We start from the raw sequence: 25698 nt of genomic DNA, 5'->3' as shown, positions 1-25698 counted from the left end.
AATCCGGAGTAGTGTCGGTTGTTGAAAGGATTAGAACACTATCATCTTTATCATAGACTGTATTTGCTTCGTCGTCCCGCACCCTCTCTTGTGTCCTTTTGAAGTTTCTACAATCTTTCTTCACATGACCAGCTTTGCCACAAAACCAACATTCACCATTTCTATTTCTAGACTTCAATCTCCTTGCTGATTTCGAACGTCTATGATAATAATTTATGCCTCTATTATGACTTCTACCTCTATTTTCAGTGTTGATCACCGTTAAGGCTTCACCGGATGAAGGTTCGTCATTCTTTCTTCTCAAATCCTCGCTGAGAAGAGTAGCTGCTACATCATTAAAAACCAACTTATTTTTACCGGATATAGATGTGCTAACTGTTGTTACAACGCCATCCCAGCTGCTTGGCAAAGAACATAATAAGAGAACAACCTTGCTCTCATCATCTTGTGTCATCCCCACCGAAGTCGTTTGACTAATCAATGTATTAAATTCATTGATGTGGTTTGCCATAGCACAACCTTCCTTCATTTTCAGTTTGTACAAGCACTCCATGATAAATACTTTATTTGCAGTCGATGTCATTTCAGACATGGCTGTGAGTCTATCCCATACATCTTTTGTTGTTGCATCACCCGTGATATTGAAGAGAACATTGTTGGATAGCGAAAGAAAAATTGTCGCTCTTGCCTTGTCTGATTTTTCCTATTCTTCATCAACCATCGCAGTTGGCTTCTTCACTTTCCCTTCAAGCGCAAGTGAAAGGTCTTGCTTTATCAGCAAAGACTCCATCTGCACTTTCCATTACCCGAAGCTCTGACCGGAGAACTTCTCTATCTTAACTTCTTCCATGATTATGGAATTTCAACCACCAAAATCTTAACAGCTATCTAACCTCACTCTGATACCAATTGTTGGGATGAAGAAACGAATTTAAACAGCAGATAAAATAGAATTAAAAACATAGAACACAGACAAATGCGACACACAGATTTATCGTGGTTCGGCAATTGCCTACGTCCACACTTTAGCAGGGAAATCAATAGATTAATAACCAATCTGGTTTACACATACACAGCTGCAAGCAGCTCCAGAAAAATCAGTCTACAAATGAAATACAATCAGCTCTTAAAGAGCTTGCAAAGAGAAGTTGAAGAGCCAAGAGTTTTGACGACAAGAGAAGGAGTCCCTTAGACTTCACTTCCAACAATCATATGGTTATATAAGTTACAGAAAATCTGCCCTCAAATTCATGACAGGCTGCACGTACAAGGAATTGATTAAAAAAATCTCTTTTGAGGTAAAGAAGAATCAATTTGCAGAAATTATTATCATGAAAATTACGTGATATTAAGAAAAGTTCGAGGCAGATCTTGTTGAGTTGCAGCTTCACTTTCCAATCTATCATTTAATTCTTCCATCATGCCAATATTAAGGTGGCATGGCTTGTGACTCCAATCTGTATCATATTTTGAATTCCATTCTGGTCAAAAGTAAAAGAAACATTAGGATGGCAATGAGGAGAATAATAGGGCAGTTTCTCACCTTTTTATCCAGATTAGAGTACTCCAGTTTAAGTGACTTCCCCTGCGTTACAATAAAATCATCAGCCAGTGACTTCCCCTGCGTTACAATAAAATCATCAGCCATTACCAAAACATATCAAGAGAAATTCAAATTAAGATAAAATTTGATTTACTACATGATTGACTTCATAGATGTTAAAACCCATGTGAACTCAAATCAGAAAAAGAAAAGATATAATAATTTATTTTAATTTTATTAATATTGAGAGGTCCTAAGGCCATTAGATTACATTATATTATTGATATGACCATTCTCAATAAGCGTTACTTGAAGTCCGATATACTTTAGTCTTAATATATTCCTCCTCTTCTATGTTATTGGATGTTGTGTTTATAGGCTTATTGAAAGGCTAATGAAAGGTCAAGGTTAGGTTTGTCTTAATACATTAGATAAAGTATAAATCAGAGGTTTGATAAAGGGGTTGCTAGAATTTGCTCAAGGTATGAGAGAGTAATAAAGACCTGTTTAATGAGTCATTTTTATCAATTTGTTATACTGATTAACTATCAAAAGTCGGATTAAATTTCAATCTATCAAACATTATTTTTTTCATTTATATCTAAATTTTTCATAACAAGAATGACAAGAATTCTTCAAACATGTGCTTTTACACTCATACTGAATTTCACCTAACAAGAGTTACCTCAAACATACACTATTCAACTAATATCAAATGTTCACATATCAAAAATTCGTAAGCAAAATAGCAGATCATTTCTTTGAGCAACTGTTATTCTATGATTTCATTCTGACATATTTTTTCAAGTGATTTATCTTTTCTCTCAGTCCCAAGTTCTGTAAAAAAGAATGTGGATGCAATAAACAAGCTTCAGCAATTCAAAGAGAAGATTATTCACTTTCAGACTTAGTACGTTGTTAATCAGAATCAAGAAATTTGTCAAGTTATGAAATAATTTGTATCCTACATTCGCTTATTCTTTGATTGATACATTGTATAATCTTTTACTTCTTTCAGCTATCTCCTAATAGCTTTATTCTTCTAAGTGCATTGTTTCAATAAAATTACCATACTTATATTTAAAAAATATATTTAAAATATGTCGAGAGATATCTTATAATAGAAGAGAATCATTGTAAAATAAATGTTCTTACTAAACATCAAGAATACAAATCCATTAAACTGCTGCATGCAAAAAGTTGTGAATCTAGTTGGAGACAAGTGGCAAGGGTTCTATTTTATTTGGAGTAATAAAATAACACCTCCACAAAAACTGAAACATGGCATATTTCATACATTTACCCGTCATTTGCATGTCAAATTATTTTAAAAATGAATTTTTGTGTACGGATATTTTGATATCATTGTAGATGCCTCCCGACATAAAAAACAATAAAGATACCCTTTTATCAATTATAATCCATTTTGAAGTGGCAAGCACCCTTGAGCATTTTGCAGATAGGATGCAAGTTCGCAATCATGAAAAACACTATTTATAAGGGTGCCCTTAATCATTATTTTTGTCACCACGTGATCTCATTCACAATCATCTCCAGCTGACAATTCATTCAAAACATTGATTCTACATATACAGCTTCTTATCAGGTTAAAGGTTGGAATGCTTTGGCAAAAGGATAGAAGGTTTCTTTGTTGGAATTTTAAATTTAGTTTATTTGTCCTGAGCCTGCTCCCCAACAGTCCAAATCCGGCAGGAGTAAATGTAGCCTGTTGTAAGCAGCCTACAGCAAGCTACCTGCAGCTTGGAAGATTTGGGCAGACTTTGGGATATGCACTCCAAGTTGCCTCTGATTTTATAGCAGAAATTATTTGTTGGCAGCAAATGCAAATTTATTATGGTAGGGAAGTTTGAATTTTGAATTTTGAGAGAGAAAACGATTGAACAGCAAGAGACAAAAAGGGAAGAGTATTTTCCCAATCAGTAAGTTTTTGATTAAGGGAAAACAAGTTTTGAAGGGACCTGAAACTCTATACAAAACAGGTTTTGGAAGGACCAGCAACCCGAACTGAAAGATAAGCCTGAAAGTCCATCCTAAGAAATAGAACACAAATGAGACTCGGCACGGCCATACAAAAGATGGGGTACAACACAACAAGGACCCCCAACAAAAATCAACGGGCTACAAAAACCAGCAACCCCAACCCAACCAAGACGGATCAAGAATTTGACCTACCCTTGTGGGATCAAAGGGTCATATCAAAAGAGGACTGGGACGATTTAGATTTCTTACTTTTAACGGTAATCCATCCCTCCTCAACCCTAGCAACAGCCTTTTGCCAAGAAGATGGGTCCAGAATAGAGGACCTCCCATCACCAGGAGGAACAGAGCCAGCAACCAGAGAGGCAAGGATAGCAGAAATCTGAGAATCAGACAAAGATTCAGCAACAATCTGGGAAGCGGGAAGGTCATCCACTAAAGAAGAAGATCCAGCATCCTTCAAACGATCAGTTGAGATGCCACCACAAGCATCCACACACTCCTGAGGCGAAGCAACACCTGAATCAAAGGCAGCAGCCAAAGGCGCAATACCATCGGCCTAAGGAACCTGCACAACCACCTAGGAGAAGCTTTTCTTTTGAACAAAATAGTGTTCAGAGGAGGCACCCTTCCCAACAAGTAAGTTGTTGAAGTAGTTGAAGAAGTTTTATGCAGCAGTAGAGGGAATGTTTTTTTGTGTGTTCTCTAAGTAATTAAGAGTACTACAGCAGCAATTGTGTTTATTCGTTGAGCAATGATTGCTCTAGGTTTGAGAAGCTCTAAGTGAGCTGTAGTTCAAAATCAGCTCAGAGTTGGTCCAGTTTATTTAGTGTTTGGGAGCAGTTCCAGAATGCTCCAAGTTAGTTTGTAATCAGTAGCCATATTCAGTTGGATTATTTTGTAATATTCCCTGTTATTATATGGCTGAAAGTGAAGGGAATATTATCAAACAATTGTCTAATAACCTGCCGTTCTAGTTTCAGATTGTATAACCTACGTGTTATGCAGTTTCAGACTGCTAGTATAATCCTACGTGTTATAGGGTTTCTGATACAATTTTGGTTTTTTGATTAAAGAAATATTGTCAAACAGATCACATACAATCTGAAGCTTATATAAACTGATTTGCAAGCATCTGGGAAAATATGACAAACTAACCATTAAAGGAAACAACTCAAATTTGCATCAATTCTGAAGTTGACATTTTGTCAAATAATTGTCATACATGCTTCAGAAAAGAATTCTAAAGTAACACTACAGCAGCAGCCATCATTTTCTAATTTCTATTTCAGACTCTTCAAGGTACACAATGATAGTTATTGATGCAAGAATAAAGACATAACTGACATTGCAGCTCTGGCTAAACCCCAAACACATACTCCACACGCAAGCAATAATGATAGGAAGTTTAGGAGAAAGTAATCAGCATGTACAGACTTCCTGTCAAATTTGTGATAGGAACAGAATAGAGAATAACAGAATTTGATAACAACAACGTACTGAGCATCCAATTACAATGAGAACGGGAGTCATCAATAACAACCAACAATGCAAATGTGAACACCAAAAAGGATATCATCATTATTACTCAACATACGAAGGTGGCTACATAAAATAATAGATGTTTACAAACTAACTAACTGGCCATACATATGTTGGCCTATAATATCCCCTTTTCTAGGTGACATGAGATGAGCAGGGGTTGACCTACCATTCGAGTTCCCGTAGGTCAATGACATGGTTAGGGGACTCATTATGAGTGTCATGGAGCTTTGTAGGGGCTCTGTGAGCCATTTTGGACCTTAAGATGACAGTTCCTATTTTTTAGGGAGAACTGGTAGTTGACTGAATGACCACCTAGGGGACCAAGGAGTAGAGCAGGATCCTTTTGAGCAATTAGGTGTTTGGAGAGAGGTTCCTACTTTTTAGGGTGATTCCCTACTTTTTAGGAGGTTGTGGCAGTTTCCATATTTGAGGTTCCACAGGACCATACCATGGTTTCAGTTTCAGGAAGATTGGGTGTGTTTCCTAGTTTCTAGGAGTATCCCTAGATTTTAGGGATGGGACTGCTAGTTGGCCCATCTTGTCCGGCATTAGTCATAAACAGGTGACAAAGTCAGATTCATGTTTGGTTGGTTATTTTGGGCTATTATTGGATATATGGAAATATTTTAATATATTTAAATATTTCCTAAGTTAGCGATTAAATAAATTAAAATAAGGCTATGTATATAGCCATTTCGAAGTAATGAGGGGTTTGTGGCTTCATCTGGTTTGGTATGCCTATGTGTTATAGTTCGTTGGAAAGGTCTTGAGCTTTGCTACATTATTCTCACCTCCCACAGTCTTTTTGGATGCTTGAAGCTATTTATTCGCAATAAAGTGATATTTTTCTATAGTTTGACTCCATAATTGGGAAAGTGTCACTTTAATTATAAAGCGCAAGCTTTATTATTCTTTAGGGTTTGACTTGCAAAGGGAAAGGAGTTATAAGGAGATGAAAACCTAACTGATAGCATCTTTGATCATTTTGAAACTTGCAAATTTGGGAATTGCTCTGGAAGAGTGATTTTGGTCTAGGACGCAAACCCCAGGTCTGAGCTTGCTGGGACGTAGCCCTCAGCAGGAGTTGACAGTGGATTTATCTAGGATTGCACAGAGATTGTCAGAGGTAGAAGACACATCTTCTTGTCCTGAAGATTCAGTGTGCATATTGGGGGTTTCAACAGGGCGGCTGGTCTATTTCAGCTAGCACGTGATTTGCAGCAGCTTCCACGCCTCCTTTGCAACCACACCATGTTTGTATGTTGGCTTGAAGGGTTGTATTCAGCTTATAAGGTCTTCCTTGTTCGTTGCCAGTAATATTCCTCCACCTGGCATCAATCTAGATTGAGAACAGCTCCAAATAAATGTATGGATTCTTGTTGAATACAAAACTAGGATATTTGCCTAGTATGATTTGCAGTATTTTCAGATTGCTTAAGTGTTCTTACATATGAACATTGTTTACTGATTTATTTCACAGTTGTTGCTATTTATCAATTATTTACTTATAACATCAAAACCCAAAAAGAAACAATCCCTTTCTGCAACTTCTGTCTATTTTATAAGATCACTGGAAAATTACAAAAATATAGTATGTTTAATTAAGAATTTACAGCAGCAACAACAAAAGGATCCATTTGGGATCTTTTATGGCCGACTTCTCCTCTACAACTCAATAACCATCTACACTTCGTTTTTGCCTCCACGTGCTCCTTTCATTGACTCAACATCCTTACAGCTCTACATGTTATAGTTTCCCAGCGCATTACTTTGTGCAACGATTGCTATTTTCTCCTCCCTTTATGAACCCGAGTATCTGGTCGTCTTACTCTGCACACAAATCAGCTATCTTCCCTGACCACGACCTTTCCCCTCTTTTTGCTACACAAACTCAATCTGCTTCCACATGTTATTCCTTTGTTGCTATTTATCCAAATTGGGACTCTCTGGTTCTATCCGATTTTCAACCCACACTTTGATTCCTTACGCTTAGGTTTTTGAAGGTCGGCCTATTGGCCTTTCCATCTAACGCCTCTTCACACTAACTGTTGAATCCCCTCGTGTATTGTTGGTTCTGGCCTTTTCCATTCCAATCGAATCGCCTTCCCTTCACCTATCAGCCTTCTTCCTTTCGAGACCGATCCTAATTGGGCTAATTCCAATCTTCAACGTTTTTACCTAGTTTTCAGTTTCTTCCAAACCGCCTGGCTCCTCCTGACCGTTTCATTACCCTTTTGTAACTGATTCTTTTCATCACTCATTAATCATTCATATTTAGTTCAACCTCCTGCTGATGTGGCGACGGGATCTGTGATCAATCTATTAGAAAATTCTAGCGCGATGCTCCTGCATCAAACTCCCCAAGGATCAAAAGATCATGTGCTCCTGCGTCTAGGCGATTAATCAACACTTGCTTCTATACATTTTCTTTTGTTTCTACCACAGTCGCACGAGAATCCATATTACACTTCTCCAACGAAGTTGCTTACCGCATGTTTCCTTGTTGTTTACCATATTCGTACAATATTTTCTTTGCAACCATTCAACAACATAAATGATAATGTGGGAATCTACGATCCCCATGTCTTCAAAATCACACACCCCTTTTGCTCACACTCCATTATTCACAATATCTTTTACAATTGTTCTGTCTACCTCCTTGTCTACGCCCACAAGGAATTCTTGACCATGAGCTATAACCTTCCACTTCATATCCTTCTCTACACAGGTCTTCAGTTTTGCTAACTTTTTCAACCATCCTTGTGCTAGAAATAAATCTTTTGTTTTGCTATTCTTTTCCATCTTACCTATTGGTCTATCAACTACAACAAATTAATTCGCAGCCTTATGTAAATCTGCCTTAACCAAACTATTTTGGACTTCTTATTTTCATTATACCTCCCAATGTCTACACCAGACTTATGCCCAGACTCTTCATCTTTCTTCGTAGTTAAGGAGTGTACCACAACATCGTTATAGAAGTCATTCAGATTTACCACTACCTATATTGTTGTCTTTGTTTGTCTTTTTTGTTTGATTAGCCTTATAATAGGCCACATAACTTTTCTTTTAATTGTCAAATGTCATCTTTGCTATTGCATCTTATTTCTTTTGTCCAGTTCTTCTAAGTCTTTTTGCATCTCTAGTCTTATTCGTTCCAACTCTTGCTTTATTTCTCTAATCTCTTTTTGTCTCATATCTTCTTCTTTCCTCTTTCTTCTTCCATGAATCCTCACCTCGCAAATAATCTCTCGAAAGGTACATTCCCTCAATACGGTCTCTCTCACTCTGCTTCATCTTGTCCTTGCCTCACCTAGGTGTCTCCTCCCTTATCTACCTAGTCTATTGGCAACCAACAACTAGGTTGTCCTCTCTGCCTGCACAATCACAAACACAAAACTATCTTGCCCAGACCTTCTGAGCTCTGATACCACTTGACGTAGCAGCTCTAGCTAAACCCCAAACACATACTCCACATGTAGGCAATAATGTGTAATATCCCATTAATTTTTATTTTTATTTTTTAACAATAAGAGATGCAAGCAACACCACAACCCGTTAAGGTTAGAGAAATAATCCAAACTGCTGAAAGGGAACCCTTCCACCTTTTGTTCATTGAGAGCCCAGTCTGGGAGGGTGAGAGCATACGATGTCTGGGGATCGTTAGCACCAATAATCAAACTGAAAATTACAATGCCTAGTCGGCAAGCCAGCCCCTTTTGCTTATCCAGTAGGATAGAAACCAAACTCTCGGCAGTAAACCAGCCAAGGGAAAATGACAAGAAACTGAAATTCAATCACTCTACCGCATATTTCAGCAGGAGGACATTACATTAAACTATCACTCTACCGCATATTTCAGCAGGAGGACAATTGCATTAAACTTATCACTTGACCACTTATTCAGTGGGAGGACTGAGTACATAAACTGAATTTGAAGTAAGAAGGCGGCTAAGCCAGCCTCTTCCACTTATGCAGTGGGAATTACAAAATAAGGACAACAAGAATGATTGATCAATACTACTGAAACAACCTTACAAAAAGAGAGATGAAAGAAGGAGAGTAATGCAGATTTCTACAGCAAGAATATAATTTTCTATTACAATCAATCTACAGGCTGAAAGAACAAATTAGCAGCCCATGGAAACACCCAAATGCTCATAACTCCCTCATTTTACATCCAAATTAAATCAAGCCAGTCCCAAACCCACCATATTTAACTCACAATAGCAACCAATCAAAACCACAACCCAAACAACCCAATAACTATTTGGCACACATCCCAATGCAAGCACAAAACCCAACGCTAGACCTAGGAAGTTTGATTTTGTCTAGAAAAATCATTGTTGAATTAAACTTGCTGAAAACTTACACAATGTATCGCCATGGCTAGGAAGGAAGGATGAGCCAGTACCCAAAATGATGGAATCGCTTGGTCAAGAGATGTGGGCAAATTACACTTTCAGCAGTCCCGCGACCAGCAACCAGAAAACACTCCAATCTCACATAGAACACTCCATAATCTACAACTCACTCACCAACAGCACTGAGAATACATGGACACAGCTAGGTACTATCTTGCAAGTACGAAACTGAGAATTAGCTAAGAAGCCACACTTTGAAGCTCAGATTTTTAGTCCCCAAACCGGCAGCATAACGATGCAATTTTCATAGATACCTCAAATAAGAGCCCAAGGCTCTTATTTATAACTCTTCAACAACCAAATTCAAATGCAAATTCCTCCAAACTCCACTTCTTCATTTGCATTTCATTTCACCCAAGTGTAATGCCACTTTTCATAAGTCAAACCTCACACCAAAAGGGAAAGGACCCACGTTAATCACTTGGCAAATAATGGAGATGCAATATAACATAATATTCCTCTAAAATATTTTGACATCCCATAGTACACATGAGTTTCGCCAAATACTTGGGATAAAATAGACATTAATCCCAAATTTAATAAATCAGTAGCAAATAATCAGATTAATTAAATATTAAGCCTTAGGATAAGGAAATAATATTTAATTATGTCGCATATGACTCCCGTACTGATTATTATCACAACTAAGATGAAACTGAGCCAGGACAACCACAAAACTGCTGCAGAATCAGAACCCTGTCTACTGCCAAAAATAGAATCGTGCCACATTGCCAGTTACTAAAAATAGTAAGTCAAGAACTAATGCTCAGAAAAGCATGATCTTCGCGTCCAGAGGCAAAGCAAGGAGAGCTCGGTAGGACAGTAACACCAGAATGGCCATTCTCTGACTTACTAAAAATAGTAAGTCCTCGTTTCATCAATGTTGGACCCTCATTCTTCATTCCAGCTAGCCTACGGGTCTCAAGAATAGGCTAATAGACCATTGGAAGGTCATCAATGAAAAGGGGACATTACATAATGATAGGAAGTTCTGGAGAAAACAATCAACATCTACAGACTTCCTATCAAAATTGTGACAGGAACAAAATAGAGAATAATAGAATTCGATAACAGCAATGTACTTAGCACCCAATTACAATGAGAACGAGAGTCATCAATAACAACCAAAAATGCAAATGTGAACACCAAAAAGGTTATCATTTTTATTACTCAGCCCGCGAAAGTGGCTACATAAAATAATAGATGTTTACAAACAAACTAACATGCCATACATCTGTTGGCTGACTTCCCCTCTGCAATTTAATAACCATCCGCACTTCGTTTATGCCTCCACGTGCTCCTTTCATTGGCTCAGCATCCTTATGGCTCTACTTATTATAGTTTCCCAGCACATTACTTCATACAACATTTTCTATTTTCTCCTCCCTTTATGAACCTAAATATCTGGTCCCCTTACTTCGCACACAATCAGCTATCTTCCCTGACCATGACCTTTCCCCTCTATTTGCTACACAAACTTGATCTGCTTCCACACGTTATTCCTTCATTGCTATTCATCCAAATCGGCACTCTTTGGTTCTGCCCGATTTTCAACCCACACTCTCATTCCTTATGCTTAGGTTTCTGAAGGTCGGCCTATCGGCCTTTCCATCTAACGCCTCTTCACACTAAATGTCTAATCCCCTCTTATACTACCGGTTCTAGCCTTTTCCATTCCAATCGAATCACCTTCCCTTCGCCTATCGGTCTTCTTCCTTTCGGCGCCCATCCTAATCGAGTCAATTCATTCTTTAGCGTTTTTACCTAATTTTTCAGTTTCTTCCAAACCGCCTCACTCCTAACCGTTTCATTACTCTTTTGTAACTGATTCTTTTCATCACTCTTTAATCATTCGTATTTAGTTCAACCTCCTACTGATGTGGCGATAGGATCAGTGATCAATCAGTTAGAAAATTCTAGCTTGATGCTCCTACATCAATAACTATGCTCTAATGGCTGCCCTCTGGTTATTTGAACATCGGTACTCAGAAAATTAATGATTTCATAAACAAATGATGCACAAAAACCTGATTTTGAGATGTCGTTTGGAATAGGGATGCCCAACAATGAAGTCTGATTTTTATTAGGAGTTTTATGAGCCTTTAGATGCCAAATCGTCACCCCAACTAAAGGTCATCTCCTGCCCTTAGTTTGCAGATGCAATATTAAATAAATTCCGTAGTTTCCAAGCTCTAATGAATGATGGAAATGATCGCCATGGCAAGATGAATGGATCCAGCAATTACCCACAAAATTCTACCTCTTCAATCACAAGGAATGAACAAAAATATGAGGTTCAATCGGTCTGGTTGACCTTCATGGCAGACCTGGTATGTGACCGAATCTCCTCCAAATCTTCTCAAAATCACCTTCAATAGCTCCTAAAAGAGTTCGCCTATCTTCTCCATAATGAGCAGATATTAAATTGGCATCAATACATCCTTAAGCTGAAGTCTTTTCCCCAAAATCATTGAAGACACCTAATGCCAAAATGTCTTCAATTCGAACCCAAACAAAATCAACCCTTGGCAACCAATGAAGCTCAAATAGAAAGACTGGAATGTCTTCCTCTCAACTGCAACCCTTCGGAGGAATCTTTCACCACCTCATTTATGCTATCAATGGGAGTTTTCATTACCAAAGACAAATTGATCAACCGCATAAACCTTCGGCTCCACAAGTTAGTCACAAAGAAGAGATATCAAACAACCGATGCCCAACTATGAGGCTGCCTCCTCTATTTATTCTTTCCCCTCAAGAGGTCGGCCTCCTTCTAGAAGAAATAAAATCATATTTAATTGATCTTTCTAGAAGAGTCCCCTGGATCTACAATGTTGTAGTACTTTCAAACTAAGGACCAAATTGTAAATATTCTTTCCAAGTCCTTGATTCTTTAAAAATTTATAAATTTTTGGGATAAGCTTGGTGTCATTATTGACCATTAAGGGAGGATATTAAATTAATAAGGTGATATTGAGTTATAATTGTCAATTAACTTGTTAGGATAGACTTTAGGAATATTCATTATTATTTTAGTTGTCATCTACTTTCTCTATTTTTTATCAAGAGAAAAAAAGGTTTTGAGGGGACCTCGAACCTAGAATAACAAGTTTTGAAGGGACCCGAAACCCTCGTGTTTTGTGGGAATTTAGAGCCCACTTACAAAATGTTGCAATAAGAAACAACACAGACGACCAACGGCCAACACAGCAATACACAACATACTAAGCATTAGAGAACTGGTTGTAAAAGCAACTTGTTCGGATATACTTTAGAAATATTCATTATTATTTTAGTTGTCATCTACTTTCTTTGTTTTCAATTAAGAGAAAAAAAAAGTTTTGAGGGGACCTGGAACCTAGAATAACAGGTTTTGAAGGGACCCGATACAATCGTATTTTATGGGAATCTAGAGCCCACTTACAAAATATTGCAATAAGAAACAACACAGATGACCAACGACCAACGCATAGCCATACACAATATACTAAACATTAGAGAACTAGTTGTAAAAGCAAAAGGCCAAAGCGATCAAAATAGGCAACTGAGACAGTCATGAGCATAGGGCTTTTTTAGGCTCCCTTAACCTTAACCATGGGTTTTAAAAAGGCCCCCATAACCTCCACATCAAGTCATCTACTTACTTTGTTAACATCTTACCTTATCAAATAAATCATTTGTAAATCTTATTAAAGAGACTTCCTCTCATTTTTTAAGATTGAATATATTGGAAATCATTCTCGATGTCATTACTTTCCGTAATACATAAATCATTTAAAATTATTAAATATCCTTATCATTCAATTATAATGCATCAATAAAATCTAACCAATTGACACTAATACCTTCCTCCTTTTACATAAAAATCTATTTCTATTTGTAGCATCGTAAATCGTCACCGGGCCAATTTACACCTCTTGTTTGTGCCCCTACTTTAGCGTGTCTCCTCTGCATCTCCTATCTTGGTCCATTCAATGTCTCAACTTCATTTCCGATGCCATGTGCACCTACCAGCTTATTTCTTGGAGGCATATGCTTCTCCCTGGGGCTTATTGAGCTCCCTGATTGAGAAGGACTAGGACGCTCTATTCCCAAGAGCAGAGCACCCAACACCCTAGTCCCCCTTCGTCAGGCCCTATTTTAAAATATAAGTTGGGCTCTATCTCTCCGGTGGGAAATGAAACTGGTGGCTCAACATGACCGTTGGAGGTCATCTTAATCGATAAAATGACCTAGAATTTCCTATATAAAGACATTTGATCAACCTAATTTCATCCTAACAATCTATCCATTTGAGCTTGCAATCAAGTGTTCATGCATCATTCATCAAGCATTTTCAGAGATCTTCAAGGCTACATATTTTTCATTCATCCATTATGGAGAAAAATTACATCATTCATATGCAAGCATGTGTGTGTGATTAGGGTTTTGTCATGTTCATGCCATTTCATACAACATATGTTATTACATCCAAGAAGCAAAGCATCATCATCAACACATGCAAATCTGAGGTATACCTTTCGATTATTTATTTCAATATTTGTAATATTTCATTCAAGGTTAATTCCTAAACTGGGGTTTGACTTAAGAAAACCCCTATTCCCAACATATTTCCCTTCTCTAGTGTGCGCAGGAATAGGTACGCAACTGTGATCTTCAAAATTGGCTTTATTTACAAAGACAAACAAGTTCCCCTTTGGACATCGAAAAGTGCAGAGGACTAGAGCAACAGGCATTCTGGTCCTCACAAATCAGGAGCTCCTTTTGGGAACAGATCCGAACATTCTTACATTTCTCATATCCAAGTTCGTGGCTCGATATGACGACTGTAGCTCATTGTTTGCGCATAATTACTTCAATTTCAGCACATATACCCTAATTTCAACATTTCAACAATTCAACTTAAAAGAGGGTATCAATTTCCAATCTAGTGAATCCAATAGAATATCAACCCTATCTTTGCTGATTTGTGGCTAGATCTCTTGAGTTCACCCCTCCTTAATGTAGTGGTCCCTAAGCCTAAAATTAACAGGTTTTACCTTAATTGGCTGAAAGCCCTAATTTTTCACCATTACACTATTCAATGGATTACTTTTGTTTGAAATATGAAGAAGCCAATTTCATCTTCTACCCAGCTGAGATCTGATGTACATTAAAAAACTATTCATTTAAATTATTCATGTATGTGGATCCTTGCTATCATACTTATGCACATCCACCCTTGGTAGCAAGTTTCAAGATCTAGAATTAGTGCTAGTTGTAGTCCTTTTTTATGATTTTTTATCTTTAGATCTAAATAAAAATCCGTTTAATAGATTTATCTTCTTTCAAAGTCATGTGGTCTGAATCAACCTATTGAGACTCCAAAAAGTTCATAAGAGAAGCTAATTATGAGCATATTGGATTACTATCTTCCTTTTGAGCCTCTACCACTAATTGTTTTTCCTTATGCAAGTGTTTGATTCATCTATAGAGCACTAAACTACCTTGGAGTCAATCTCTTTCATAATTTGATCATTGGTCTCAAGGGACTTCTCACTAGATTCCTTCCCTTGTCTCTTGAAGCCACAACTGTGATGTTATAAAAATAATTTTGACAATAGATTACTTAAAACAAACCAAGGTAGGATTAAAATTAACTAGAAATTACTCTAAATTTTATTTGTATATAAAATCTCTCAAAAGTTTAATATTTTGTAACTTTCAAAGTTAATTCAATGAAAACTTTAATTCTAGAATAACTCCTTCAAAAATAATGACTTCAATTTTTTATTATAAGTACTTCAATATGACCCTAGTAGCCTCCTAAAATATAGCAAAATTTCATTGTTTTTGCCTTTATGATTTTAAGATGATGCTTTAATAACAACAATTCTATTGAAATAATATGTAAAAGAGAAAACTGTAAAATTATGAAAACTTGTAATATTCGAATAGAGCGACAACAGAGGTGAGTAGGAGTAGTTGCAAGCAGGAGTAGGGCAGGATTTAAATTTGAATATCAATAGGGTGCAAAGGATCAAGGGAAAACAAGCATGAAATGGGGAGACAAATGGAATTAGAAATGTCACAGAATGGCCGAGTATTGGATGGTGAGACGAAGGATAGGAAACATATTCCATTGTGGGTGTTTGAGAATGGTCGTTGGGTAGACAAATGTGCCCTTAAACTGTTAGACAGGTCAAATAACCGGAAAACAACTAAGAGGGGAGGGTTGAATCAGTTGTCACCAGATTATCAAAACCTTAAGCAATTAAAACTTTAATACCGGAACCCAAAAGATCAATATCAGAATGCATAAACCAATTACCGAAATAGCAGTTAATCCAATTAAGCATAAACAAAAATTGGAGAATAAATACCATTCACATGACACCAAGATTTGTATGTGGAAAACCCAGTAAAGAGAAAAACCACAATGGGAAGCCTACCCACAGTCAAATAATACTTCTACAATAAGTATGTGAATTACAATTGAGGGGCCTATACTTGCAGGAAGGGCAATAGCCTAAAGCACACTGGACATCACAAAAGGAGTCTCACTGACTACATAGAAATCCAGACTACAATCCAAAGGAAAGAATGAACTGAAAAAAAGCATCTCCTATGCCTGAGTACAGTTCCAGTTAATTTCAATACCAGTGGACTAAATCCTCTTACATAAACCCAATTCGATCATCAATGATCGACCAAATCCTCTGCCTGAATGATTATTACATTATTCTCTCCTATTACATTCCATATCCCATACCTTATGATCTACAATGAGATCTTACATCATATATATACAAACCCTCGACCACAAACAATAAGGTCGGCCACCAGATAATAAAACAATTACAAAACATGTCGGCCTAAAACCAAACAAATAATATCCAACCCATAAGGCATCCTGGAAACACATCGAGAAGTCCAATCCACACGTTACATTAAGTCGGTCCATAACCTAGATAATACCGGGACCCAATTTAGGTCCACACATGCTAAAGCAATGATCCCAATCAACTAAGTCTCGAACATGATCGCCATCAACGTCCTGAATCTCCACTAGAAGCCGCACCAACACCACTTATGCATATCATCAAAGATCTTCAACAAAGCTCTAGCAGTGAAACCCTCGTTGAAACAACAAACCAAGCTTACCAACAAGAAGGATAGCATCCGATCATTGGAACAAAACCAACTAACTGAACATGAATCTGAGTAGTATGAATAAGCAAATTCTATAACCCAAACATACCGGAGCATACCGGATCATACCGGATCATGATGATCCAATCCAACCAGAAAACAACAACCTACCGGGACCAAAAGGATACCAATAAAAACTAGTGTTGACATCAATGACAAAACATCAATGCAACACATAATCAATTCCTCCAAATGGCCAACAATCTCCCCCTTTGGTATTAATGGCAACACTAGATTTGAAAAACATCCAAGTGCCAAGAAATGCCAAACAAGTCTCCCCCAATGAACGACAACCAACAATCTCCCATACCAAGATATAGCAATGAAGTTTTGAAACAAAGACCAAACTCCCCCTACGAATGATATCTCTGTAAAGCTCTGTTTTTCACATATATCTCTCCCCCTTTGACATCAACGCCAAAAATCTAACAAAAAAATCAAAGCAAAAACAAAAACCACTGAATCACAAGGATAACTACTCCCCCTGAGCAATAGCATCCCCACATCAATGTTATTTTTTCCGGATTGAATGATATCTCTGATAATGCATACTAGACTGATGCGAAATAACATCAATTAGTTCTTTGTCGGAGGGACAGAAACCCCTAATCTATCTCTGAGGTACTCAAATGATTCTTTAGGCAAAGGTTTAGTGAAAATATCTCCAATCTGCTCTTTAGTGTTCACATAAACCAGTCTAACCTCATTTTATTCTACCTTCTCCTTCAAAAAGTTATACTTGATAGATATGCGTTGTCTTAGAGTGAAATACCGGATTCCTTGATATGTCTATAGCAGCAGAGTTATCACAATGAATAACTACCTGTCCAATGCAATGCACTTTAATATCCTTCAACATTTGCTTCATCCATAGAACTTGTGTACAGTTAGTAGCAGCAGCAACATACTCAGCTTCAACAATAGATAAAGTACATAATTGTTTCTTGTTGATCCATGAAACCAACTTCTTTCCAAGAAAGAAAGCTCCACCAAAAGTACTTTTTCGGTCATCAATATCACCTACCCAATCTGCATCTGTATATGCACATAAAGTAAAGTCATCATCCTTAGGGTACCACAAACCACATTCAAATGTACCTTGCAAGTATCTAAAAATTCTTTTCACCGCACTCATGATTTTTTCTAGGAGCACTATGATATCTAGATGCAATACAAACAACATTCATTATGTGAGGCCTATTCTGAGACAAATATAACAGACCTCCAATCATAGACTTGTATCTTGTAGGATTTACTGGTTGAGATTTCATCTTTTCTTGTCAATTTCTCACTTGTAACCATAGGAATACTTACCGGTTTAAAGGCTACCATACCAAATTTCTTCAACAATTCCCTAACATACTTAGTTTAACAGATGAAAATACCTTTATCAGTCTGAGTAATCTGCAAACCTAAGAAAAATTTCATTTCCCCAATCATAGACATATCAAATTCTTTCTCCATATTCTTAGAAAATTCCATGCACAACTTATCTTCACCTCCAAAAATAATGTCATCAACAAAAACTTCAATAATCAGTATATCATCGTCACTGACTTTATAATATAGATTAATGTCAGCATTACCTTTAGTGAAACCAAGCTTCAAAAGATATTTATCTAACCTTGCATACCAAGCTCTAGGTGCCTGTTTCAATCCATATAAAGCTTTCTTAATTTTCAAACCATTTTTTTATCATCTGAAAGTGAAAAACCATCAGGTTGCTCAATATAAACTTCCTCGTCAAGATCCTTATTCAAAAAGGCACACTTAACATCCATTTGATAAACCTTGTAGTTTTTATGTGCAGCATAGGCAAGAAATAATTTTACAGCTTCAATCCTAGCTACAGATGCAAAAGTTTCACCATAATCAATTCGTTCCTTCTGAGAATATCCTTTACAAACCAATCTAGCTTTATTCCTTACAACTTGTCCATCTTCATTTAATTTATTCCTAAATAAACATTTAGTTCCAATAACATTCTTATTTTTAGGCCGGAGAACTAAAGTCCATGTGTTATTCTTTTCTATCCGATCTAATTCTTCTTCCATAGCTTTCATCCAACATTCATCTTTACATGCTTCCATTACTGATACCGATTCAACTTGAGAAATTAAACATACTTCATTAGCTACCAATCTCCTCCTTTTCATCACTCCATTGTTCGTATCCCCAATAATCTGATCTTTTGAATGATTCATCCTTACATACCTAGGAGTCTTCTGATTCGCTGTTCCTCTTCTCGGTTCTTCAATAACTGTTAAATTTTCTGATACTATTGGAGTAACTGGTTCAACATTCTGTTCCGGTAAAAGTGTTATTGGTTCAGTTATTATCATTTCCACTGTCGTTTCTTGCTCATAAACTCTGATTTGACTTCTATTCAGCTCATCCACCTTGACATTAGAGTGCTCCATAATTCTCTACAATCTCTTGTTATAACATCTATATTCCTTGCTTTCACTAAAATAACCAAGAAATATTTCATCATCACATCTAGAATCAAATTTTCCAATGATATCATCTCTCCTAATATAACATTTACTACTAAAGATTCTGAAATACTCAACTGTAGGTGTATTGCCAAACCATAATTTATAAGGTGTCTTACCAGTTTCTCCTTTGATATGTACTCTATTCAATGTATAGACTATTGTGCTCAGTGCTTCTCTCCAGTAGATATAAGGTAGATTAGCTTTCATCATCATTGTTCTAGCAACATCCAAGATAGTTTTGTTCTTCCTTTCCACAACTTTATTCTACTGAGGTGTCCGGGGAGCAGAATATTGTCTCCTTATACCATGATTCTCACAAAAGTGAGTAAACTCGCCGGATATGAATTCTCTACCATGATTTGACCTTAAACATTTAATCTTCAATCCTGTCTCTGTCTCAACTTTAGTTTTAAAGATTTTAAACTTTTCAAAAGCCTCAGATTTCTCCCTTAAAAAAGTAACCCACATCATTCTAGAATAATCATCAATGATTAGCATAAAATACCTATCACCTTGAAGACTTTTAACTCTACCAAGGCCACACAAATCAGTATGAATAAGATCAAGAACATCATTAGATTTTTCTTGTATACTCTTAAAAGAGGTTCTGACCTGTTTTCCCATTTGACACTCTTTACATACTGGATTATAGGGCTTCACAATCTTAGGTATATCTCTAACTGCGTTAGTTGAACTGATCTTTACAATGCAATCAAAATTCACATGAGATAGCCTTTTATGCCATAGCCAACTCTCATCAATATGTGCAATCAAACATGTCTTCTCACCGGAATTCAAATAAAGTACACTATCTTTTGTCTGTGTACCAGTTGCAATCTCCAAATCAGATCTATTAATGATTTTGCATTTTCCATCCTTAAATTGTAATTGAAATCCCTTATCCACCAACTATCCTACACTCAAAAGATTATGCCTTAAACCTTAAACATAATAAACATTATCAGTATTATGCTTACCATCCAATGATATAGTTCCTTTTCTGTTGACCATACATGCATTGTCATCTCCAAATCTAACCAGACCGCCATCAAATTCTTGCAAAGATAGAAACTTCCTTTTATCTCCAGTCATAGGATGTGAACATCCATTGTCAATAACCCATTCATCCTTATCTTCAATTTTAGCAACAAATGTCTTCTCTTTAGGTACATTCTCTTTCAGTGCTGGAACATCTTCCTTGATAGGAACACCCATTCCTTTATATTGTCAAAACCACTAGCAAAGTCTTGTGTCGGTTCATCATCAGAATTAGTCACACCTTCCTCAACCGCTATGTAGTATTATTTGTCTATGTTTTTCCTATGCTTATACTTGTTCTGATATCCAGGGTTAGGCTTAAAAGATATTCTAGCTCTCTCTTTAAATATTGAATTCCTTTCAGGACATCTAGATGCAAACTGACCTATCTTATTAAATACAAAATATTTAAAAGATGTTTTTCTTTCATACTTACTTCCTATCGGTCCTTTGGGTACTACTCTTCTAGCAAATAGGGCCTCAAGTTGCTCAAAATCTTCATCTTGTCTCTTCATATCCTCCAATTCCTTTGCATATAAAGCTTTCCCATCTTGTTTGTCGATTAATAATGTAAATGCATGAAAACAAAGTTCTGACTTCACAGCTCCAGAGGGTCCAAATTCTTCAAGCTCAAAAGCAAATAATTTCCCAACCAAGGTATCTCTATTGACAAAAGTATTAGCCATTATTCTCAATTCATTAATTGCAGTAGCCTTCATCTTGTAAGCCAGTGGTAAACTCTCAGAACTTTAGAAACTATCTCATCTTCACTCAGAGTTCCACCACAACATTGAATTCCCATAACAATTTCATTTACCCTTTCCATGAATGCAGTAATCCTTTCATCTTCTTACATCTTCAAGTTTTCATATCTCACCCGGTAACCATCAAGTTTAGCAATCTTCACAGTAGGGTCACCTTAATTAAGAGTCTCCAACTTGTCCCATATAGCCTTTGCAGATGATTTGCTAGTTAATCTCATTATTTACTGACCAGAAAGTGCACACAAGAGGGCTTCTCTTGCTCTACAATCATTCTCAAGCTCCTTATCTAAGTTTTCCGAAGGAGGATTTCCAGATGTCGGATTATGAGGTATTACACCATTCTCTGTGATTTCCCAAATTTCCTTACCAATATATCTCAAATGAGTCTCCATCCGAATCTTCCATACTCTATAATTTATTCCATCAAGCCCAGGAATATCTCTCCGAAAGATAGTAGCAGATGAACCAAATGAACTTGAACTGTTAGTCGCCATAGGATCTTCCTCAAGCAGTGAAGCTTCTGCAGAGAGGACCAGAGCTCTGATACCAATTGTTAGACAGTTCAAATAACCGGAAGACAAGTGAAAGGGGGGGTGAATCAATTGTCACCAGATTACCAGAACCTTAAACAATTAAAACTTTAATACCAGAACCCAAAAGATCAATACCAGAATGCATAAACCAATTACCGAAATAACAGATAAACCAGTTAAGCATAACAACAATCAGATAATAAATACCATCCACATGACACCAAGATTTGTACGTGGAAAACACAGTAAAGGGAAAAACCATGATGGGAAGCCTACACACAATCAAATAATACTTCAGCAGTAAGTATGTGAATTACAATTGAGGGGCCTGCATTTGCAGGAAGGCCAACAACCTAGAGAACAGTGGACATCACAAAAGGTGTCTCACTGACTACATAGAAATCCAGACTACAATACAGAGGAAAAAGTGAACTGCAAAGATAGCATCTCTTATGCCTGATTACAGTTCTGGTTAAGCTCAATACTGGTGGACTAAATCCTCTTACATAAACACAATTCGAACACCAATGATCGACCAAATTCTCTGCCTAAATGATTATTATATTATTCGCTCCTATTACATTTCATATCCCATACCTTATGATCTACAATGAGATCTTACATCATATATATAGAAACCCTTCACCACAAACAATAAGGTCGACCACCAGACAATAAAATAATTACATAATTACAAAACATGTCGGCTTGAGACCAAACAAATAATATCCAACCCATAAGACATCCTGGAAACACATCGAGAAGTGCAATCCACACATTATATTAAGTTGATCCATAACCTAGATAATACCGGGACCCAATTTAGGTTCACACATGCTAAAGCAATGATCCCAATCAACTAAGTATCGAACATGATTGTCATCACCATCATGAATCTCCACTAGAAGTTGCACCAACACCACTTATGCATATCATCAAAGATCTTCAACAAAGCTCTATCGGTGAAACCCTCGCCAGAACAACAAACCAAGCTTACCAGCAAGAAGGATAGCATCTGATCACCAGATCAAAACCGACTCAACATGAATATGAGTAGCATGCATAAGCCAATTCCATAACCCAAACATACCGTAGTATACCAGATCATACCGGATAATGATGATCCAATCCAGCCAGAAACCAAACAACCTATTGGGACCAGAAGGATACCGGTAAAGCAACCAAAACAGCTAGTGTTGACATCAATGACAAAACATCAATGAAACACATAATCAATTCCTCCAAATGGCCAACATAAAGATTATGCAAAGGAACAACCATATCAAGGGCAACAAGAATAGTTGTTGCAAGTTGCGAAGGAAAAATTCGTGAATATGACTAATAACAAACCTAGGAATCAAGTTTTTCGGAATAATTATGGATGGCAAGAGTAAGGTAGATTCAAGAAGAATGCACATAAGTGGAATCCTCCCTATCACAAATGAAGGCCGTATGGGATGTTCTGACAATACAATTCTCACACTGTTGATTCTTCAAATAATTGGCAATCAAATAACTTTTGAAATCATAAACGAAGCAATTAGAATCGAACAAGAAAACAATGGAGTATTAAAAAATAAACAAAACAAGAGATTCATCAACCTTTAGGGCCTAATGACCTGACCTTAAACCCTAATTTGCCAATTAATAAACATTTTGTTTGTATTCAAAACCCTCAAAGCAAGCATTCGATAGTGAGGCTTCAAAAAACAGGTGTGATCGTCAAATAAGCTCAAGAAATGGTGCATAGATAAATGGCGAGAGGAGACAATATTCATGAATTTGGCAAATGGCTTCTTTCTAACTAAATTCCCTACAAGTAAACACAAATGCAAGTTCATTGCCAAAATTCCATACCTAGCAAATGGAAGCAAGGTCCACATTAGGCACTAGTGCCCAAATTTTGATCCTTGGAAATGCAAGGTTAGCAAAAATTTTGTTGGGATACATTTATACAACCTCTCGACAGAATAGTGGTCAAAAGAGACTCATAGAAACTAATAATAGTCTAGGATCCTTTGTAATGATCAAAGAAATTGAGGAAGATAGCTTTTGGGGGGACGCATGCTCGAATTTGTATTAGTCTCAAGGAAGAAATTTCAATCCCAAAAGAGATTGATATCCAGATGGAAGGGAACAATTGGATGAAATTTGTGGAACGAGAAGATTCCTTAACTTTATGTCAAGGGTACAGATCTAAATGTTAGGGGAACTCAGATTGTAAAAAAATAGCACAATGTTCCAACCTATCAATAGATTGGAGATATTATTAGTTGAGGCAACACCACAGGTGGAGGGTAAAATGCAGATGCAAATAACAATTTGGAGAATCACTTGAATGGAGAATTGGAAACTAATGAATACAAAACTTGGATTTGAATCTATTATTTAGGTTTTTCGAGCAGATCAACAATATCTCAATTAAGAGGAAAAATATTTTGTATGATTCAGTCAACAAGGAATAAAAAAAAAAGTAGAATATTGTTATAGACAACACAACAAAAACTTTAGTAGCAGTGGTGCAGATCTCAAATTTGAATCAAGCATTTGATACCTTTACCAGCCCCCTGAACAAGTTGTCTGAAGAAGCGGTAGGTGAGGAGGTAGGGATACTGGACTCAGATTCTGATCAAGAGGAGAGTTTTGAGGAAGCTCAAATAGATATTTAGTTACAATGTGCTATAGAGAAAATACAGTCCAAATTGAAGAAACCAAACCTAAAACACAAACAAAAGAGGGGTGCTAAAACAAACAAAGAAAAGCTAGAAATGGCTACTAGCGCCAAAGGGCAAATGAAGTATAAAAGGAGAAGGGGATCCCCCTTCCTGTGGAGAAATAAGGATCCTAACATGGAATGCTAGGGGCATTAAAGCTCCTAGAAAGTGGCTCCTTGTGAGGCATCAAATAGACCAAAGCAAAACAGATTTAGTATTATTGCAAGAAACAAAATGGAGCAAAGAAGAGTATCAAGTTAGAATGAGAGGTTGGAGGCAGTGGGATGGTTTTTTTGTGGAATTGGTAGGTGTGTCTGGTGGCATACGTATGGTTTGGAATTCATTAACCACTGCATGTACATTAATATCGGACAATCAAAATTGGTTAGCTATTAATTGTAAATGTTTCTATAAAAATTTTAATTTCTTGGTCATCGACGTCTATGGACAAACATTTACAATAGCAAAAAGGAATTTATAGGAAGATATTACTCAATGGTTGTCCCATAGGAATTGTGAGTTTGGGGTGAATGGGGGAGATTTCAATGCAACTCTAGACAATTCACAAAAGCAAGGGGGTTTGCATAATATCTCTAAAATTCAGCAAGATTTCCATGCCTTTGTTAATACTGTGATGGTGAAAAATGGGATCGAGTGGTTTAGGACCTAACCCCACTTTCCTTCACACATTGGAATACGGAAGATCCTAAGGAAGTGATTCACTTTGACTACTTGTGAAAGAGAGTCGAGGAATACTTTTAGGGTTCCTATTCCTTCGCTACTCTGAAAGGGAAGTGAGCTAAATGTGCAATAATGATGAGCTAAGCTAGGGAGATGAATGAAAGTGATTCAATATAAACTGAAATAATAGTTTAATACAAAACTGAAACCGCGGTACAAACTGTAAGGAAAGTAAAGTGCAGAAACACCTTCTTGAATGTCAATTTCTTAGAGGAGATAAGCATGGATAACTTTTAATTCAAATTACAGTCAATAAGATGCACAATGAAGTAAAGGAGTAAACAACAAAGATACACAAGCACACAGAACATGAATTTTTTACGTGGGAAAATTCTTACGGGTGAAAAACCCACACACCAAGCAGTGTCTTCTTTCCTTACAGTTTGTACCCCAGTTTTAGTTCTGTATTAAGCTGTTATTTCAGTTTATATTGAATCATTTTCATTCATCTCCTTAGCTTAGTTCATCATTATTGCACATTTAGCTCACTTCCATTTCAGAGCAGCGAAGGAATAGAAACCCTAAAAGTATTCCTCGACTCTATTTCACAAGAAGTAATCAAAGTGAATCACTTCCTTAAGATCTTTTGTATTCCAATGTGTGGAGGAAAGTGGGGTTAGGTCCTAGAATTCAACAAGATTTCCATGCCTTTGTTGATACTGTGATGGCAAAAAATGGGATCGGGTGGTTTAGGACCTGTTGGTGTACG

At 36.8% G+C, this 25698-nt stretch overlaps 1 long non-coding RNA gene across 2 annotated transcripts in view; it reads right to left on the bottom strand.

The window, feature by feature from the left end:
* Nucleotides 1-1041: 1041 nt before the first annotated feature.
* LOC131033694 (uncharacterized) overlaps nt 1042-25698 on the bottom strand; it is a 73775-nt gene continuing 49118 nt past the window's right edge. Inside the window, exons 2-3 of one of the 2 annotated variants that reach the window (XR_009103651.2) lie at nt 1544-1621; nt 1042-1457 (exon numbers count right to left, since the gene is read on the bottom strand). This is a non-coding gene — a long non-coding RNA (uncharacterized LOC131033694). The remainder of the gene's footprint in view (nt 1458-1543; nt 1622-25698) is intronic. The other variant, XR_009103652.2, reaches the window with a different exon arrangement.

The sequence above is a fragment of the Cryptomeria japonica genome, chromosome 3 (assembly GCF_030272615.1).
Source record: "Cryptomeria japonica chromosome 3, Sugi_1.0, whole genome shotgun sequence".
Taxonomy (NCBI): domain Eukaryota; kingdom Viridiplantae; phylum Streptophyta; class Pinopsida; order Cupressales; family Cupressaceae; genus Cryptomeria; species Cryptomeria japonica.
The sequence above is the reverse complement of the archived record's forward strand: the minus strand, read 5'-3'. Positions and strand labels throughout refer to the sequence as shown.